At 38.8% G+C, this 13,861-nt stretch overlaps 1 protein-coding gene across 3 annotated transcripts in view; it reads right to left on the bottom strand.

The window, feature by feature from the left end:
* Positions 1–13,861, bottom strand: part of LOC107680896 (zinc finger protein 609-like) — a 60,298-nt gene that overhangs the window by 27,010 nt on the left and 19,427 nt on the right. Inside the window, exon 1 of one of the 3 annotated variants that reach the window (XM_016476967.1) lies at positions 6,668–6,738. The exons of the other annotated variants lie outside the window; for them this stretch is intronic. The gene's annotated coding sequence lies outside the window, so the exon portion shown is untranslated. Of the gene's footprint in view, positions 1–6,667; positions 6,739–13,861 lie in introns of those variants that run through there. 3 annotated transcript variants of the gene reach the window in all.

Here is a 13,861-nt window from a genome sequence, read left to right as displayed (position 1 = left end):
TTTTACGTGTTGCATTGCATCGCGCCGCGTAAACATAAAACCATGTCTGCATTTGTGATCGGAGAAATGACAAACAACAAGTGCTGCTCTACACTGCCCAAAACTCGCATTTGAATCATCAGTAGCAAATTCTTTAAATACAAAAAACATACTTACAGTCTGTGAGTCAGAACAGCCGGCATTGTAGTCTACTCTCACAGGATCAGGAAACAGTCCTCCATAAAATGTGCTGCACACATCTGAATATTTGGGTTGAACTGTTCTGGAACAGTGTTGTAAATACAACTTAACCACTGATTTCTAGTCGTGTCCTCTTTTGGAAGACCAAACAAAGTAGTTTCGCTTTCCCAACGAAACACACAGCGCCTTCACGACATGGCTGCAGCGTCAACAATACTACAGCGAGAATAAAAGTTACGCCTTCTTTCTTTGCGTGCACATTTGGGCGGCGTTATGCAAATCTTCCCACAGAGCGATGTAGGTATGTGGGGGCGTGTTAGAACGAGCCGTTTTAGGTAGGTGTGGCTGACTCTGAACTTTTATAAAGAATATCTCTTTGGATTTGAGACTTTAGTCTTTGCAACTTTACAGATCTTCTTTATGCACCAAGAGCTTGTAACACTCCAAAGAGAAAGGAACAATTGAAATAACATCATATGACCCCTTTAAAAAATTACAGTAAAAATCAATCATTTTAAATGATACATGCTTTTATTTAGGAGTGCACAATATAAAATTTCTTGCCGATACAGATTAAAACAGTTTACAATTCTATGATATTTTGTCTAACTATCTTTTTTTTAATATTGTATTTTAAAAATATATGAATTTTATCATTTTAAATGCTACAAGCTTTTATGTAGGAGAGCACAATATTAAAATTTTTGCTGATAAAACAGATTAAAATTCTATGATATTTTGCCTAAATATAATTTAAAGAAAAATTAACAAATCAATATTTTATAATAAAATAATTGTCTACAAAAATCAAAACAGTAAACACTAAAATCCAAAGTATATGCCACATGCTTTTAAGAGTGCAAAATATTAAAGTTGTAGCCATTAAAATAATGTTTACATTAAAATATTAAAATGTTATAAATTATTTATAAATACATTGTATATAATAAAATATTGATATTATGTAATATAAAATATAAATATTTGTTTAAAAACAGTAAAAATGTTTTAAATGCTACACATGAATTTAAGCATCACAACATTATCATATACAGTATATTAGAAAAGGATGTACATTAGTGTAATTAAACTATTAATGTTTTTGAATACTAACTTTAAGTGAGCATTAGATGTTGCTAAAATGAATCTAAATCACCTCAAATGGATTTTAAAAATCCATAATATCAGCTTATAACCGATATGTACCGGTATCTCTCTACCTTTATTACTTTTTTGCTTTTTAATGGAAGTTCCTACTGTTGTAGTCCAGGAACGCCGCAAAAGCAAAATAATTCAAAGCAAAAAATTAGCTAGCAAGAATTTCACTACAACATTAAATAGGCTAAAAGTAAGGGAACACCATGATGCTTTAAACCAATCATCAATCAATACCTTTCAGAGCGTTGACACAGTTTAACAAACGTCACGTTATGTTTAGATGTACTTCACTCTAAGAGGCCTTTCAGGTTAGCGGCACTAATCCGAGCTGTGTAAACACCAGACCGCGCCGAGTTCAGATCTGGAGGGCGAAAGAGGAAAAATACGCAAGTCAGTTGAGAAAGAGAGGTGTTAGGAGACTTTAAACATCCTCTTGTCAGTCTCACATCCTGAATGAAAGAATCGTTGCACGGGCGGGAGCGAGAAAAACCTGCATTCCACCGCATGAGAAAACAAAGTCTGCAAGCCAATCAATGGCTGGAAAACAAGAGCAGAAAGAGAGCAGCGCTTAAACCAAAACACTTTCGCACTGCCAGCCCAAACACACCGCTCATGCGATGTTGATTCTCGGAGGCCTGTTTTCTTTAAACGCACAATGAGGGGGTGTCAGATTCAGGAGGTTGTGGCCACTCAGACAAGGTTGGTCGAAGTCTAAGTGGATTAAAAAGCCAAATAATCGGCGTAATTAGACACTTTGCAGGTAATGCCTCTACTGTTTATTCAGTTCACCAAGCTGTTTTCCCAATTGGAAAGGACTTTTTGCCACAATAATTCCTCTGTTCCAGCATCCAAGCACTTAAACAGGCTCGCATAGGCTGAATCCGTTAATATCTCGAAGGTCATAAAACAAATGGGGCTCTAACTGCACTGGCCTATAATTAGAGAGCAGGGGTGACTAAAAATCTGATTCATGGAAACCAAAAACTGTCTGTAATTTGAGTTCGAATGGCCTCTGGAACCTGCTCTGCTGACCACATTTGAGGCACTAAATTGGTACGTACAGAGATGTCAACCATTGGCCCGACGGAAAGCACTTTTATGCCACCACATCATGCGCAAGCGCCCAAGAAGATCATCTCACGAACATCACGAACAGAGTTTAACTGTCAATAAGAATGATCGTAAAACTAATCAGTCAGTGAAGCTTATCTGTACAATCATCCGTTCTTCAGATTCCAAAAAGTGTTACTTTTGAACCCTATATAGTCTACTGTATCATATTTGAAATGCACATTTCTAAGGTCTCTAAATGATCAACATGATCAAAACCTGTTGTACACAATCTACTACATGTCATCTGATTGATAGTTTTAGTATAATTGTAAAAACGTCCACCTTTCTGCTGTGAATCTTTACTGATTTAACTTTTATATTGTTAGTAATATTTCAAGACGAACACTTTCTGGACTGCAGCAACTTAGGTTTACTTGATTATCCATAAATCATTTTTCATCAAATCTGATCTTTTGATGAGCGTTTGTTTCCAGAAGCTTTACTTTCACTGTTCCTCAGCGGAGGAATGATTTTCACAAGCCTCCAGAACATCTCACATCTCATCTTTTGAAGAATGTTTGTTCATTCATCTCTCAATCATTATTGCATTGCATTATATTTTGAAACTACAGCGCTTTGATCATACAACTAGGCATTTAAATATCATCTTACTAAGACAGATTATTGGAGATATAGAGTGACGACTGATATTTATACCATTTTATGTCAGTATCTGTTATAAAGATCTCTTTGATTTACATTACAAGCATCAGAATGTCATCACTTTGTGGTCATAAATAACGGCACCAAATTGCATATTTTTGCTCAACAAAATCGAGAGCAAAGGAAACCTTTGTGAATCAAAACAGCATCTTCAAACAAAGGAAGCAAGAAAAATGCCTTGAAACACGTGGGGGGGGGTTTGTGTGAAAAAGAGCAAAGAGGGGAAAAAACAACAAACGACAGCCACCGCATTAACAGTGCCATCCAGTTTCTCTGCTAACCTCCCCCTCCTTCATAACCCACATTCAGAAGAGATTCAAAACAGACATGCGTCTCATTAAAGCCAGAAAGCATCTCAGGATCATCTGCCAACATACGCCTGCCTGCCTTGCTTATAGTGCCAAAACTCATTTTGTTTTCCAGTTGTTTAAAGTGCCCCTACTATGCCATTTCCAATATTGCCTTTCGTGTAGTGTATAATGTAGCTGTATGTGAATGTAAACGATCTGTAAAGTTGTAAAGCCGAAGGTGCATGATAAATGAAGTTATTGTCTCCCAAAAGAAAGAATCGACTCCGAAAAGCCGAAACGAGTCGTCAATAATTCGAATCCCACTTCTGTGCTGGTAACACATTTGCATAATTCCCGTCTTATGTTCTACGAACAACTTGACCCGCCATCAAACACATAATTTTACTGGCGACTGCTTCTCAATGAGGGATTCACAAAACACTTGCACTTGAAAGAAGAATCAGTACCCAGTTTATTTGGACCAGCTGCTCCACTGAATCACAACCTGTAAGTAGGATTAATAATTGATGTTCATATTTTGCTATATCAAACTATAGCGATGGGCGTATCATTTCGACACGCGCTGTACGCGGTAGACCAATCACAACAGACTGGGCCATCTGACCAATCAGAGCAGAGTAGGAAAGGAGGGGTTTAGAGAGACTGAATCTGAGAACTGCTTCGAACGAATCGTTTGAGAATCGTTGGAAAATGAGGTGATATTAAATGCATATTTTGAGAGAACGAAAGCATTTTTTGACCTTGCATGTAGGGCTGCACGATTATGACAAAAATCATAATTGTCGATTATTCCCTTGAAATTGTAATTGCGATTATTAATTACGATTATCAGAATTTACATTGAATGATGTTTATACCATTGTTTGATGCAACTGCATGCCGTATTTTTATATGAAAATAAACAAGCTGAAGACACTCTAACTGAAAAGCCTTTAGTGCTTTTCTATAGTATTAAGCCTCAAATGTCAAATATACATTGGATTGGTTTCTTCTTTAAATTATAAAAAAAGTAAAAATATGAATGGTATTATAATGTTATACTAAAACTAAAACAATGGAAAAACCCTTAAGTTAACATGTAGAAAGAAAAAACATATCTTAAGCGTGCAGAATAACATAAGTGGACTTTGAACGATTACGTAATTGTGGCATCCATAATTGTAATCGCGATTAGAAATTCGATTAATTGTGCAGCCCTACTTGCATGCATTTAAACCTATTGTAGGAGACTCCCAAAACTATATTAGGAACCTTAAAAATTGCATAACAGGGGCACTTTAACATCAAGCAAATCAAGTAGACATTTAAAATTATCAAACATTTCAAAGCATTTTCATAGTGTTTTACAAATGGGCAAATCTATGTATTTGGAGTGACTATTCTTAAAGGGTTGATTCACCCACAGAAGATCATTTTTTTTATCATCTACTCACTTTATATCTTATGCATAACACAAAAGATGATATTTTGAAATGGAATGTTTCAACTGTTCCATACAATGAATGTCAATGGGGACCAAAACACAACATTGGATCCCATTGACTTTTACTGAATGAACAAAAACAAAACATGAAACATTTTCCAAAAATATCTTGTTTGGGTTTCAAAGAAGAAATAAAGTCTTTCAGGTTTGAAACGCATGAGGGTGAGTAAACAAAAACAGTTCTGAGACTGTGCATTGGCTGGGACAACCTCAAATATATATAGTTTTTAACACTATTTGAGCATCAGAAACATGTTCATGTCAGACTTTATTGCTGATTTGAAATTTTGAGATTTCTGCATTTGATGTAGATAGGACTTGGTCTTGCATGGCCGAAATGGACGCTTTTCACATTTCCTTGGTTCTCAGAAGCAGAAGTTGTCATATTTGGGTAAACTTCTATAGCGGTGAATGGGAACTATAACAAATATATTTTTGCGTTCCCAACAGCAAAAGAGAAAATCCACAATAGCTTTTCTACGACTTTACAAAAGATGAAACATTTTCATTACATTAAAAAAAAATATATATATATATAAAAAAAACGTTGGTAGATTTACGACGTCAAAAACTGTGGAAATGTGTCACGGGCTGCAAAAATGGTAAATAGCTTGCAAATATGGTCGCTGAGTAAACCTGAGAGGTTACAACACTCGATTCACTCCTTTTTCAAAATATTAAAGCTTAAAAAATAAGGCAAAACCTACATAAACACAACAGTTGAACTCACAAATGGACTAGTCCTTCCTGATCCATTCCTATTCCCTACCTGGCTCACTTTAAATGTACAGTTATCAAACTAACAAAAACCAGATGTGAAATGGAGAGTTTTTCCGCCTGACATCTCCTGGTAACAGCATCCCTGTGGATTTCTTGTTATCCTCCTGTCAGGGTGAAGAGCAGCACTAGCCTCTCCACCAGGTTGGCTCTCTTTATCGTGACAGAAGTCTGGTTGTTGACTCGTTATGAGAGCGCGGGAGCTACAACCGCAGCCGAGGGTTTGACAGCGAGACAAACTGACAGGTGAACGGAACGCGGCGTTTTAGCTGTGTTTACCACAGAAACCTTGTTACCACACCTCAGCAACAGCAGGCAGAAACACAGTTAGCTTTGCAGACAGACAGGCGTTATGCACGGTTAATTTGGTTCGATTGGCCGTGTGAGCAAAGCGCGGCAGAGGCAGGATAACAATTTTGGAAACCACGTCGAGCAGCTCTATGTTCTGCATTGATGAAAACACTGGGGGAAACGGTTTCCTGATTCGGACCACAAACAATGACACCATCTGAGAGATATTTTATACCTCCTCTGCGTTTCTCGCTTGAAGCAAATGATTGGATTGGCTCCTAACTGGCGGCGCTCGTTGCCAATCAGATGCAGCGGTTGATTGAGCGGGCGGAAGGCCAAGTGGAGCCCCGTGGGAAAGGCGGGATAATCGTAGAGAGTTTCCCTTCATCCGTCGGCCCTTAGCAACAGCCTCTCAGTGAGAGATCACCTGTTGCTAAGAGGATGAAGAGACGCACATTCTAGCAACAACAGAAGGAGCGACTCTCTCTTTCCTGGAGAACAGAAAGATACCTACGTGCCACACGCGCAACAAAACAATTATGAGCGCTGAGAAAAAAACAGGAACAAAACTAAGAGTCTCACAGCGCTTGATAAAACCACAACGTCAAATGCAATCAGCAGGAAACAAAAAGCAAAACATGCATCCTTTTCACACGCCAGATAAGAAAGTAAACAACATGCATCTATTTACCTGTAAAGACGCTTCTATCCGTCTTGGCGTTATGAGATGAGTGTGTGTGCATGCATTGCTGTGAATGTAAAAGCGTGTGCATGTATGAGCGCGCGCGTGTGTGTGTGTGTGTGCATCTGTTGAGCAACCGAAAGAGAGAGCCTTGGAAAGGAAGCAAGGAGTGGTAACCTCAACAACACCTGTGTGCTGCTGCTAGCAACCAATAGTGTGTGTTTTCTGAATGTCAGCAGATGCTCCGAGCTAAATATGGAGACTGACAATGGTGAGGGAAAAAAAAAACCCACTGTAACATCACTGTTACAAGAACACCTAAGCACGTATAAATATATAGTATTACAAAAACAAGCCGTTGAAATGTATACATTGAAGACTTACTATAATGCTAAAATGAGATTCGATTATAATAATGTATTTTACTATTATTTATGTTGTTTGTTTTAATTATAGATATATTATGAAATAAAATAAAGATAACATACTAACAATATTAGCAGTATTATTATAAAAAGACAATTACTATTACTACTTACATAAATAGAAATTAAATAGCCTACATATTATTATTATTATTATTGTTATTATTCATATTTATCTAATAATAACAGTAATGTTTTTTTGTTCAAAAACAAACATAAAAATCAACAAATAAAGATAATATTATTAAAATTAAATATTAAAAAACAATATATTTATAATGTTACTATTTAAAACTTTTTAAATTATTTATTTTAAAATGATTATTAGTTATTATTATTAAATGTTTTTTAAATATTAGATCAAATAAAATAAATTGATCATATATTAACATTAATATTATAAAGACATTTTACTGTTACTATTTTAATAATAATAATAATTATTATTATTATTGTTGTTGTTGTTGTTAAGTAAGACTTGACTCAAGATGTAAATTGATGTGTTGTTTTTTTTTCCACAGACGTGCAGATAAAGATTGGACTGCTGGACTGAATAAAGATAAGGACTGTTCACATTAAAACTGTCCCTCCAGGCTGCTGAGTTGAAAGTCATGTTTTACAACAACATATGGGCTGTTAAAACAAGCAATCAAAGCAAAGCAGACCCGCGCCTACACGTTTGCACCGTGACCACAAACACATGACTCAAGACTAGAAAAAAAAAAAAAGATTTTTTAAAACCAACCATTTTAACTGATCCATCCAACCAACCAACCAACCAACCAACAAATGTCTCAACGGTCAACACAGTAGTAAGTTAAGACAATGAGTCATGGTCTGGTCTATTACGAGAAAAAACACTGTGAAAACCGATAGCAGTTAGTTTTAATACTGGTGTCAACTCATATTTTCTTCTCTTGGTTGCTAGTAGGTTTCTCAACCTTATTTCATTGGACAGCGGGTCCAATTCTCAGTGAAAACGAGAATTTTTCCCCTCAGTAGGGGGGAAAGCGGAGTGTTGGAGAAGATGTATTTGTGTGGCCTGAAAAAAAAAAACCTGCCTAGTACCGCTCTGAGTAATCTGACCTCAACGCAAGTAAGAGCCGAGAGGAAAATCTCCCCAACAGACAGCATAACAATCAAGATAGTGTTTCCTGCGTGGGAAAAAGGAAAAAAGACGAGTCCTTGAAGCATACAAGTATTCAGGGCAAACAACCTGCATTAAGCCAGATGGTAGAAGATCAGTCTGCCCAGAAAGAGCAAGAGACCTCAGATTGCCTGATAACCACACAAGCTTTAACGGATGGCTAAGCATCTATTGATTCCATAAGGAAGTGCATGCTAAGCTGTCTGGAACAAAATGCGATTCAAAGTGAAGGCTAACAAACAACTCTAAGTAAATGCACGAGACCATCTAAGCAGTCCATTTCGGCCCACTTCGTCTCAATCGTTAATGACACTAGCTCGTGATATGCTCGGCTTCAGCTAGCGAGGCCAGAGCTTCCTTTCAAGAAAAGAAGGTGGAAATAATTTCACGGTATAAACTCGTTAAAATAAACAGGACGGATTTACTGGTTGGAAATGGAATTGACCAAAACCAGACGAGTACAGCAAGGTAAACAATGCAAAGCTGTGACCCTCAACCGAGAAATGGTAAGATTGCAAACTGAAACCCCGCTTTCTCGTTTCTCCATCTGTGGATTTCAGAAGCTTGCTTGCATAGCTTAAAGTGGCTGTTAAAGTGTCTTCAGTTAATTCTCTCTCGTCATGTATTGGGATGTGGTGTTAGGCTAACAATTTGGCCTGGAAAATTAGCATCACTTAAACTTAGCCTGTTGCCTTCGAAAGACTAGAAGGCAAATTGACTTGTGCCTAAATGGTATTATGGTATGACGAACATAAGTTTTTGAAAATTAAGCAGCTTGAATCTAGGCACAGATAAAGCATACAGCTATAAGGTTCTACATAAAGCCCAACTAGCGATGAAACCCTGTAATATTCCTGTGAGGAGGTCACAATCTTGGCCTCAGCCCGTTTCCATCAATACACCACAGAGACCGAGCTCTGGCTTCTCAAAGTTTGTTTTGCACCATTTAAGCTGTAGGCGTAAGTGGAATGAGTCAGCTAAAAAGAAAAACACTTCAAGTTCAAATCACTTATGAACGCACTCCATATTAGTTTCAACAAAACCCATTCACTTCCAGAATTTCAGAAGTTACGCATTTAAACTGCTGAAGAAAAGTTTTGTTGGACACAAAACTGATCGGGTTCCAAAGTTCCATCTGTGCTGTGGAAACTACTGGACCACCCCAAGGTTTCTCTGCTAACCAAGTCCCGCCCTCCTGACCTCAGGTCATTCCACATAAGCAGAGCCAATTACAGTAACAACCCACATTCAAGGTCAGTCACTGGTGCACTAGCAGTAGGGGGTGGAATGAGGGCAGGGTGGGTCAAGAAAGAGCCGATGAAGATAAGGAGCCCTGAGGGACGAGGAGAAGAAACCGCTCTTGGAATTTGTCAATGTGGACTGAACAGGGAACTGGTGTTAGCTTTAGAACGTTCCAGAGAAGATTAACTTGTCTAAATGTTAAAAACAACCCAGCAAATGCCAACAATCAGAAAGAGATTTTAGATTTAATCTAATTTGTAATCCTATTCGTCAATGACCAATGATCTGTAATGAACATTTTAATACTAAATGAGCCGGTGTGAATAACCAGAGAGATATTTTCCATCTTGGTATAATGCAGATATACTTCCTCAAGCCTCATCTGCTACCTACATAGGTAGCTATCTTCTAAGAGTGAATCCTAACTGAAATGGAACCTCACATGTGATTGATTTGGAATACTCTACATGACGTTAGCACTTTGCTTAGCTAACTGGGGGGATACTGGGTAGAAAGTAGTGCTGGGCGGTATACCGGTTCATACCGAATGATTATAAATGAGAGTGACTCCTGGTTAACATGTATTAAAAGGGGTCGTGTTTAGTCACTATTTAGTGTGGTATTTTTTGACAATATTCACTAATCATGACAGTAAAATAGGTCATTCTAAGTCAATATACTGCAGTATTTCCTCTCTCAATCAGTAGAAAATATGGTTAACACCCAGTCATGCATGAAAAAAAAATACTGTCATGTACCGTTAAACCGGTATAATTTAGAAAAATACTGACCAAAAATATAAATTTTTGGTCATACCGCCCAGCACTAGTAGAAAGCTGTACAAATAACATCTTATAATGCCTAAAATGGCATTATGGCTTGCACAGTGAGAATTACATTTTACCTTTAAGAGCCATAAAAAATAAATCTAAATCCATTTCTGCTAAACAGTACCATATGTATGCTGGTCTGCTTTTATTTTGACAGTGCACATGCCTTTTTTCGTGATCAGTAATAAACAGGCACTAAATAACATTTCTTCTAGCTGTTGCCGGATATCTGCTAATCAGGAGAACTGAGACAGCACATGGCTGCTCATACAGCAGATACATACAGCAGCGAACTGTATCTAAAGCCTAAGGCATCTGACTGAACAAACAACCCTGGACGTTTCGGCTTGAAGGTTGGCACACAATGAGTTTATCGACGAAGAGGACCAGGGATGACAGCAGCCTGTGATGAAGCTCTCTAGTTTCTAATATGTTGTGAGATAAAAGCAAAACAATTGTGGAATCAGGAAATACATGCAGGATGCCAAAAAAAAAAAAACATTAGAAATCAGTCAAACCAGAAACAACATCACTATAAAAAAACACAGATTTGGGGGTAGCTTTTACAGATAAGCTATTAGTAAAAAGCAAGCTGCTAAAAAGGAGTAACAGTGAAAATGCATGTTATGTTAGACTTGTCTATTCTGAGGTTAAGAGTCAAGAACGAAAATGAATCATGGTTACAAATTCAATTACTGGTACTCTGAGCAAAACTTAAGGCTAGAAGGCCAAGCAAAAAAAAAGAGGTAGAATAAGAGAGGCCGAAATGGGAGGACTAGCATTCCACGCAAGGCGTTGAGTTGACCCTTAGACCGTGATACTATTTCCGCTCCACCGCAAATCTCAGCTGCCAGACCTTACATCACACACAAACTCGCTTCAACCGGTCTTTAACAACCACAAGCTTACCTCTGAAAATGGCTTGAACGCCACAGACTTCGAAAAACAACCTCCCCTCCTTTTCTCTCCTCTCACATTCTCGATTTACTTCACCTCCCACCTTGTCCTCCCTCTCTTTTCCTCCTTTTTCCCCACCTACTCAAACAGCCCTCTCTCTGAAGGATCCCTGAGTAACTGACACCGCTCTTGAATGTTGAGAGCTGCGGTACAAGGACACCGCTTGTTCACCCAACAGCAGAAGGAGGGAAGGGGTGGGGGGTTGGGTGGGGGGAGGACCCTGGATGTTTTTGACTTGGCAGGGCTTGGAGAAGCTCTTCAGGGCAGGGTTTAGCTGCTGGGCGCTGGCAGTCAGCCGACACTGCTGGTGTACCGTGAGCTACAGGGAGGTTGAACACTGCATCCTCAGTCAGCGACGGACCTGTCACTTACAGTGAGTTATCTGCAGGGATTTACAGAGGGGGAGAGAGAAAAATGGAGAGAGAAAGAGAGGAGGAGAGAGAACCAACTATTTATAGCCTCTCAAAGGCTTCCTGTTACTGTTCAGCAAAGCAGGAAGGAGGGGCAACCTCCCAGAGAGGGAGAGCGAGGCATAGAAGGGTAATGAGAAATAGTAAGAGACTCACCCATCCGCTTTCATCCACACAGGAAAACATCACTACCCATCATCAGTCAATGACTATCACCACAGTCCAGAAGCCAGCTGCAACAAGATCCTTTATTGACAATAATCTCTAAGGGTCTTCTTAACTAAAGGGGTTTACACTACACGGCCACAGGTTTTGGACTGGGACTTTGGATAGAATGGAATAGAAACATCAACAATCATCTTCCAAAGAAAACACCAATACATTTAGCAATGTATCACAATTTTTAACAAGTCAAATCAAAGGTTACACAAACAACATCCAGTTACCCATTTCAGACAAAGCAACTTCAGCAAAACGAACATGAACCTACACACTATGAATCTGACACTGGCTAACGCTTTGCATGCATTCAAATGTTTAGAGGAGTGAAGTGAGGTCTAAATACTTTTAGCAGGCAAGGACAAACCCTGAGCGAACTGTGTTCAGAGGAACAAAGAGAGAGAAAGCAAGAAGGAGGGAGATTAAGGGCTGCAGGTCCCCTGTAAAGTTGTGACAAGCTGCAATGGTTGCAATCACCATTAGGCAAATCCTAGCTGCCCATCAAGTCCAAGGACGTTTTCTCCCCTCTGAATGACAGGTAAGAACAGGCATAGAGAGACACTGGGAGTGAGGCAATGGCTGAATAAAGAGGAGTGTTTATGTGTCATTTCACCAATCCATGAGCATCCTTCAACAAAGGGCTCTTTGTCCTGAAATGCTCTTACCGTATCCACAACACGGTCTCTGAAACTAGAAAATCTCTTTCACACTCTCGCTCTGCCTTTCTCAGAAAGAAGCCTTAGTTTGATGACCTCGTTAGTTCAAGCACTTAATCCACTAATGCCCAGATAAAACTAAATGAGAGAGGACAGGAGAAAGGGAGGGGTAAGAAAGAGAGTAGAGTAGGAGGGGAAAGAGAGAAGTTACAACAACAGATAGCCTAACATTGCAGAGCTAAGAGGAAATTCTGGCCACATGCTTGAGCCTAGATTCAACAGGCCATGGAATTATGGGAAGGTGCTGCATTCATTGAACCACCTAGCACCAATACTGATGGGGTTAACAATCACAAGATGTCTGTTAATTGATCTGACATCGTGATTGCAGTGGATTTCAAATTCCAAGAAGGGATCCCAAACTTTGGGCTCCTCTAGGCCTTAACCTCCTGGGGTCGACAGTTCCGCCGGTGGAAATTTTTGCAGATTTGAATGTTGACAGCGAAAAGAACCAAAATACTCCTTCATACTTGACTGTACATATAAGAGTAATACAGCATTTAATCCAGTTCTCAAAAGTCTTGTGAACAAATGTTCTGTATGTGTTATATGGCCTTATTTCAGTGACTTTAAAATTTTTGTTTTTCACTAAGCACGCATAAACGTTGTTTTCTCAAAAACACAATCACGTACATACATGCTGCTCACATATTATTGTAGCCCAGTTTGTGCTGATTACGGTGTTATTAAACTTAGACATTCAAATGTTTGTAAGCAACTGAAAAAAGCACAAATGTCAGGGCATGTCAAAACTTTTCCAGGCCCCAAAACACCCTCGGACCCCAGAGGGTTAAATACAAGAGCCATACTCAAGTCAAGAGGTTGTGAATTTCCCAGCTCAAGTTTAGATATTCTTGGTTTCCCTAAAACATCTGCTAGGTTGAGCTGATAATTGGATAACCATTCCATAACCTCTGTTGTTTGACCGTGAGCTCTGAAATTCTGGTTAAGGTCAAAATCACCTGTGAACTCCAGAAGTAATTCTAGAGCTTAGCCATGAAATAGGCCTACTGCAATCTGCAAGCACCAGCTCTCTTGGCTCAGAACAAAACCCAATTTCCTCTTGTGAGGCAGATTCTTAAAAGGAAAATGGGTTTAATCGGAGAACTCCACAACTGCACCATTTCATCCAGAGCCAAGGGATCAATTTGCAGGGCAGAGAGACAAAAGGAAATGAAAACCCAGAGTGCCTGGGTTTAGAGAGAGAGAGAGAGAGAGAGAGAGAGAGAGAGAGAGAGAGAGAGAGAGAGAGAGAGA

This window comes from Sinocyclocheilus anshuiensis, unplaced genomic scaffold (genome assembly GCF_001515605.1).
Source record: "Sinocyclocheilus anshuiensis isolate Anshui unplaced genomic scaffold, SAMN03320099.WGS_v1.1 scaffold1450, whole genome shotgun sequence".
Classification (NCBI taxonomy): Eukaryota; Metazoa; Chordata; class Actinopteri; order Cypriniformes; family Cyprinidae; genus Sinocyclocheilus; species Sinocyclocheilus anshuiensis.
The sequence above is the reverse complement of the archived record's forward strand: the minus strand, read 5'-3'. Positions and strand labels throughout refer to the sequence as shown.